The 7,369-nt window shown below is 42.7% G+C and overlaps 1 long non-coding RNA gene across 1 annotated transcript; it reads left to right on the top strand.

The window, feature by feature from the left end:
- Positions 1–3,045: 3,045 nt before the first annotated feature.
- LOC309338843 lies at positions 3,046–5,416 on the top strand. The gene is made up of 2 exons (XR_014155079.1): positions 3,046–3,100; positions 4,217–5,416. It is a non-coding gene; the product is annotated as an uncharacterized lncRNA (long non-coding RNA).
- The last annotated feature ends 1,953 nt before the right edge of the window (positions 5,417–7,369 follow it).

Genomic DNA, 7,369 nt, shown 5'->3' with positions numbered 1-7,369 from the left:
TGATTTCCTTCAGAATGGATACGTTTGATCTTCTTGCAGTCCAAGGGACTCTCAAGAGTCTCCTCCAGCACCATAATTCAAAAGCATCAATTCTTCGGCAATCAGCCTTCTTTATGGTCCAGCTCTCACTTCCATACATCACTACGAGGAAAACCATAGCTTTAACTATACGGACCTTTGTTGGCAAGGTGATGTCTCTGCTTTTAAAGATGCTGTCTAAGTTTGTCATCGCTTTTCTCCCAAGGAGCAGGCGTCTTTTAATTTCATGACTGCTGTCACCATCTGCAGTGATCATTATACAATGTGCAGAAGCAGATATGTTAGACCTGTGAAGCACAAGGATTTTAGTAACCTGTTAGTAATTTTCAGGGAAGAAGATACAATGGTCACAAAAAGAAGTTTAAATGGCACACATTACAGCACATTCCAGCTTTGTAAGTTTCATCGTTGTGGTGCCAAATTGGTCACAAGAATCACATATCCTTAACAATAAGAACCTCAAAGAAGGGAATAAAGTTAAAACATACAGATTTTTATTTTCGTTTCTTGAGACATAGGGGGTGGGACTATACTTGGAGCAATGCCCTTATTTAGGGAAGACTGCATTCCTTCATCGCTCTGTGTGAATTATTGAATAAATTGCTTGGTAAGAATTGTTATCGTTTCTCTGTTTCTTGACTGCTACCATGGGAGGGATCTGATTCCCCGAAGCCCGACATCACTGGACAGGGACAGCCTGACCACTGTATTCCATGTACTGGTAACATCAAAACTGTAGTACCGCCACGTGGTCTATGTGGAGCTGTCCTTGGGCCTGGCTTGGAAACTCTATCAGTGCCAGACTGCTAATGGAGGCATCTAGCCAAGAACATAGGATACCATTGTTAAAACATCTGTCACATCTACTACCAAATCAAATTCGAGGTCCTTGAATTAATCTACAAAGCCTTGAATAATGTTGGTCCGATCACTGAGATCATCGTCAGCAGGGTCATTACTCCTTCTGCAAGTTGCTGTCATCACCACCAGACACCTCCACGTGTCCCTATTTTCCAGTGACAGTCCTGAATTTACAGGAGCCGTTCTGGTTTCTGATTTGATCCCAGAATGTCCCGCTTTTCCTTAGGATGTCCCTATTTCCATTGGAGAAATGTTGGTGGGTATGGAATAGGATATACTTATTTTCAGCAGAGACATGCCCCTCTTTCATCAAAGAAAGGTTGGAGGGTATGCACTCCGGTGTTGTGGAACACACTGCCAATAGAGAGCCTGCAGATTTATATTTATACCCCGTCCATCTGGCTGGGTTTCCCCAGCCACCCTGGGAGGCTCCCAACAGAATATTAAAAACACAATAAAACATCAAGCATTAAAAACTTCCCTAATCAGGGCTGCCTTCAGATGTCTTCTAAAAGTCAGACTGTTGTTTATTTCCTTGACATCTGATGGGAGGGCATTCCACAGGGTGGGCACCACTACCAAGAAGGCCCTCTGCCTGGTTCCCTATAACCTCACTTCTTGCAGAGAGGGAACTGCTAGAAGACCCTCGGAGCTGCACCTCAGTGTCCAGGCTGAATGATGGGGGTGGAGATGCTCCTTCAGGTATACAGAGCCAATAGAAGTTGTGCCAGGGAAAGTGGGAAGTGAGGAATCAAATGTTTTGAACTGGAGTAGGCAATCTGATAACTAAAGTAAGTTCTGTAAAAGCCTCCAAAACGTGGGCCACAAAGAACATCAGAAGGAACATATGTTGGCCCTTGTGCCCTTAGCTCTGATCTGTTAGAAACAGAAATAGTCACTGATCAAAGTTAATGACACAAGATAATTTAAGTAAACATGGAATATCAGGGTTCCTATTTATACATCATGATTTATCAGGTCTGTGGTAGGTAGCTTGTATAAATGTTTATGATGATTCTCAAGGGAAAAGTCAAAACGGTATAGGAATAGGTTGTGGACCACCGGTATGAAATTTACGGCATGTAATGCCCTAAGAGAGAATATTATGAAAATGATTTATAGGTGGTACATGACCCCAGTTAAGCTTGCTAAAATTTATCACCTGCCTGATAACAAATGTTGGAAATGTAATGAGACTGAGGGTACATTCTTTCACCTTTGGTGGACGTGCCCGAAGATTAAGGCTTTCTGGGAGATGATATATAATGAACTGAAAAAGGTATTTAAATATACCTTCCTTAAGAAACCAGAGGCCTTCCTCTTGGGCATAGTCAGCCAATTGGTGTTAAAGAAAGATAGAACGTTTTTTATGTATGCGACAACAGCAGCAATAATACTTATCGCAAAGTACTGGAAGACACAAGATTTGCCCACCTTGGAAGAATGGCAGATGCAAGTAATAGACTACATGGAATTGGCAGAAATGACTGGCAGAATCCGAGACCTGGGAGAAGAAGCAGTGGAAGAGGACTGGAAGAAGTTTAAGAACTATCTGCAGAAATACTGCAAAGTTTATGAATGCTAAAATGATGTTGGATATAAAAATAATATGGCATTAGTGATACAGTGTTAAAAAGTATGCAAAAACGTAATAGAAAAAGGGCGAAAGATTAAAGTTATATTATGTCAAAAGTAAACAATATGCTAAAGGTGTTTAAACATAAGGAGGAAAGATCGTAGACATAATAGAAGTGATTTTAATAATTAGAAATGAGTTTTGAAAGAGGGTAAGGATTTGCTGTACCTGATTGGACAAAGAGGAACACATAAAAGGGAGGCATGAGGAAGTCAAGAAAGAAAGTTTTGTAAACATGAATTTAAAAATTGGAGTTTTTATTTTTAATTTTTTATTTTTTATGTATATCTGTGACTGTTTTTGCTGTTCTGTATTTCTCTGATGTTTCTTCTTTTTCTGTAAAAATAAATAAATATAAATTAAAAAAAAAAAAAACGGTATAGGAATAGAATGTTCCTGAAATGATTATAGTTGGACTATAGTTAAAAGAAAAGTGGTGGGTGTGCAATAAAATGAGTGATGGAGGATATAAAAAGGAAGCCCAACAGAGCCTTCTAAATTCCTCTTGATGAACAGCTATAGACACCTATGGCAACCAGTTGAGACATCTTTCTCTTTGGGATTGTGAGTATGCTCTCCAACAGGGGAACTGATGGAAGGGGAATGATCCATGCATGAGATGTGGTGGAGGAAACAAATAAAAAGAGGTTGTTGCTGGTGGTGATGTTTTGTATTGGAAGGGACACTGGGGGTCATTTTGCCTAATAATAATAATAATAATAATAATAATAATAATAATAATAATAATATATTATTTATACCCCACCCATCTGGATCGGTTTACCCAACCACTCTGGGCGGCTTTCAGCAAAATATTAAAATACAATAATTCATCAAATATTAAAAGCTTCTCTAAACAGGGCTACCTTCAGATTTCTTCTAAACATCAGATAGTTGTTTATTTCTTTGACATCTGATGGGAGGGCATTCCACAGGGCGGGTGCCACCACCGAGATTCTGCCTGATTCCCTGTAACCTCCCTTCTTGCAGTGAGCAAGGGAACCGCCAGAAGACCCTTGGCGCTGGGCCTCAGTGTCTGGGCAGAATGATGGGGGTGGAGATGCTCCTTCAGGTATACTGGGCAGAGGCCATTTAGGGCTTTAAATGTCAGCACCAAGACTTTGAATTGTACTTGGAAATGTACTGGGAGCCAATGTAGCAATCTCTCAACGCAGGAATCTTAACTTAAATTGTGGTGCCCAGAACTGGACAGAATCTTCCAGGTGTGGTCTGACCAAGGCAGAATAGAGTAGTACAGTGGTACCTCAAGTTAAGTACTTAATTCGTTCTGGAGGTCCGTTCTTAAGCTGAAACTGTTCTTAACCTGAAGCACCACTTTAGCTAATGGGGCCTCCTACTGCTGCTGCACCACCAGAGCATGATTTCTGTTCTTATCCTGAAGCAAAGTTCTTAACCTGAAGCACTATTTCTGGGTTAGCAGAGTGTGTAACCTGAAGCATATGTAATCCAAGGTACCACTGTGCTATTACTTTCCTTGATCTGGACACACTAGACTTCTGTTGATGCAGCCTACAATAGCATTGGCTTTTTTTTGCTCCTGCATCACATTGTTGACTCCTGTTAAGCTTGTGGTCTACTAAGACCCCTAGATCTTTTTCACATGTACTGCTAGTAAGTCTTTATTCACTGCTGTATTTTCATCCATGTTGTTTGTGTCAGGTGCCATTGAGGAGTATATGCAGAAATCCTTCCCCCGTAAGGAGTTCCCATTTCCGGCCAATCATCACCTCAAGATACTAAGTGTATATAGAAGAAGAGGAAAGCCAGACAGGAAGGCAATGAATGTCCTTTTTGGATTCCACCTTTACACTGTTGCCGCATTGTTCATCACTGCAGGAGTTTGGCCTGTTTATAGTGCCTTTCCAACAGAATTAGGTGAAATACCCCAAGCCATGAACTTGGCTTTTTGGCTCAAGGGAAGGATTAGCAGTCTGAATGAAGAAATATGTCAGAAGCTAGACACATGTCAGATGGGTTGGGAGGAAATTCCTCTCGGTCTACCACAAATGACTCACCAAGCGAAATGCTTCCCTCCTGACTTCGAAAAGGAAACATGCCTGGGGGTCCTTTCACGTGGGCTTTTCGTATATAGCACGTTTTTGAAATATTTAAAAGAAACTTTATTTGCCAGTGAGCCACACGAAAGCAATTATTATTGGAAAGCAATAAAGATCCTCGCAGGTAACTTGAAGTCATTGATGAAAAATCCTGAGACTGTCGAGTTTGTGGCTCCAGACTTGGAGGCACTGCTAGCAGAGCAAAGTAGCTCGACACCTACACTTATCAGGCATGTCATATTTAAAAGGTGCATGTTGTTTCTAGATGCAACTGTAAGGGCATATATCTACATTAAAAGCTCCTGACACAGTGCTCTGGATGCCATTTACAAGAAGAAAATGATAGAGAATTCACACTGTAGCCGAAAAGAGCAGGGTGGGGCTGGATTTCTCTCCCCCCCCCCTTTTCCTTTTCCTTTTACTATTAGTATTATTTTCTCATAACACAATAAGATTACAACTACAAAAGAAAAGGAAACAAAGCATAGAAACAGAAAAGGGGACGGATACAATACAATAGAAATAAAGAGAGGGAAAAGAGGGAAGAGGAAGAGGAAAAGAAACGTTAACAAAAGATAAGAAAGAAGAACTTCCAATCTTCCATCTGTCAGTTACATAAAAAAGGAAAACCTGATTATTTAAAGCCTTCAGTTCATGCATACATACATCTTTTCCACTTTCTGTTAAACAATGTTTCTTTTAAGTCAAGGTGTATCAGAATCATTCATTTCTTTTTCCAAAAAAAGTCCAAGATAGCTTCCCTAATAGTTATTATTGTTAATAAATGTTATCCATATTGTTACTTTTCACTTTACCTCTATTAATTCCTACCACCGTTACTCCATGTGGAATAATACCAAATTCTTCTGTCCTTGTCCATATTAAAGTCTCTCCACTAAGATCACAAACTGAGTCAGTATTCCATTTCTGTTTCTTGTTGTATATCCACTAGTTCGGTCCAATTTCGTAAAGGAGTGGGGGCTGGATCTGGCCAGCTCACTACATCCTTATCTCAGACCCCCTCCTAAAAATGGAGAGTTCATGAAGAAAACCTTATGGGCACCCAAAACTAGAACATTCATCCCCCATACACACACTTCACAGGATTCTGTTTGCATTTATAAGACTTGTCCCAGTGCTTTGAGTTACAAACTCCTGCCTTCAGAAAGAAAAAGATGCCTGGATAGCTCAGTTTGTTACAGCATGGTGCTGATAATGGCAAGGTTGCAGGTTCGATCCCCGTATGGGACAGCTGCCTATTCCTGCACTGCAGGGGGTTGGACTAGATGATCCTCAGGGTCCCTTCCAACTCTACAATTCTATGACAATCAGCTGTTTGGTTGCTTGCAAAGCACCTCACACAGTGCTTCTGAGGTTCCAAGAAAATCTGAATTGCCACAGGTTGACCATCCTTGCCTTAGCTTAATGGAATGCATTATCCTGCTTTAATGTACCGTATTTTGCGCCCCATAGGACGCACCGGCCCATAGGACGCACCTAGTTTTTTTTGGGGGGGGGGAAATAAAGGGGAAAAAAATTATTTCCCCCCCAGGTGCGGGGCTGGAAGAACAAGGTCAGGAAACAGCGGGAAGGCGCGCTCCGCCTCCCTGCTGTCCCCCGAGCTTGTGGGGCTGGCGATGGGGAGAAGTGTGCTGAGCCCGGGACTGCAGGCAGCTCTGCGCAGCCATCGGGAGCCGGGCGGGACTTTGCGCCCCGCTCCCGATGGCCGCGCAGAGTTGCGCTGAGCCCGGGACTGCAGGCAGCTCTGCGCAGCCATCGGGAGCTGGGCGGGACTGCAGGCAGCTCTGCGCAACCCTCGGAGCCGGTCTCCTGAGGGTTGTGCAGAGCTTCCTGAAGCCTGGAGAGCGAGAGGGGTCGGTGCGCACCGACCCCTCTTGCTCTCCAGGCTTCAGCGAAAGCCTGCATTCGCCCCATAGGACGCACACACATTTCCCCTTCATTTTTGGAGGGGAAAATGTGTGTCCTATAGGGCGAAAAATACGGTATGTGCTATGAAGATTTATTGCAAAATTTCCAAGTTAGAGCAAATTTGAAATGTTCAGTCTTCTGAAATTCTCTCACTTGGCTTCTCAATGCTGTGATCTTCAGATGAAGGGCGATATACAAATATAATTAATTCTGCTGCTGATATACAAATATAATTAATTCTGCTGCTGACATAATTCAAAGTGTTGGTGCTGACCTTTCAAGCCCTAAACGGCCTCGGCTCATTATACCTGAAGGAGTGTCTCCACCCCCAGTGTCCAGCCCAGACACTGAGGTCCATTTCTGAGGGCCTTCTGGCGGTTCCCTCGCTGCGAGAAGTGAGGTTACAGGGAATCCAGGCAGAAGAGGGCCTTCTCGGTAGTGGCGCCCACCCTGTGGAACGCCCTCCCATCAGATGTCAAGGAAATAAACAACTATCTGATGTTTAGAAGACATCTGAAGGCAGCCCTGTTTAGGGAAGTTTTTAATATTTGGTGTTTCATTGTATTTTTAATATTCTGTTGGGAGCCGCCCAGAGTGGCTGGGGAAACCCAGCCAGATGGGTGGTGTATAAATAATAAATGATGATGATGATGCAAAGAATGACTTCACCTGAAAGGGAAAGGCACTCAGCCTGACTTGTTCCCCCATTAGGCTTGTCCAGTCTTCCATGCTCCTTCCTTTTTATCACCTGCACATCCTTTGACCCCATAGAAGTAGAAATGATGCTATCCTTGACCAAGAGGAAGTTAGATTTGGGGCTCAATGA

Source organism: Podarcis erhardii (assembly GCF_964252035.2).
Source record: "Podarcis erhardii genome assembly, chromosome: 3".
In the NCBI taxonomy this organism is placed as follows: domain Eukaryota; kingdom Metazoa; phylum Chordata; class Lepidosauria; order Squamata; family Lacertidae; genus Podarcis; species Podarcis erhardii.
The sequence above is the reverse complement of the archived record's forward strand: the minus strand, read 5'-3'. Positions and strand labels throughout refer to the sequence as shown.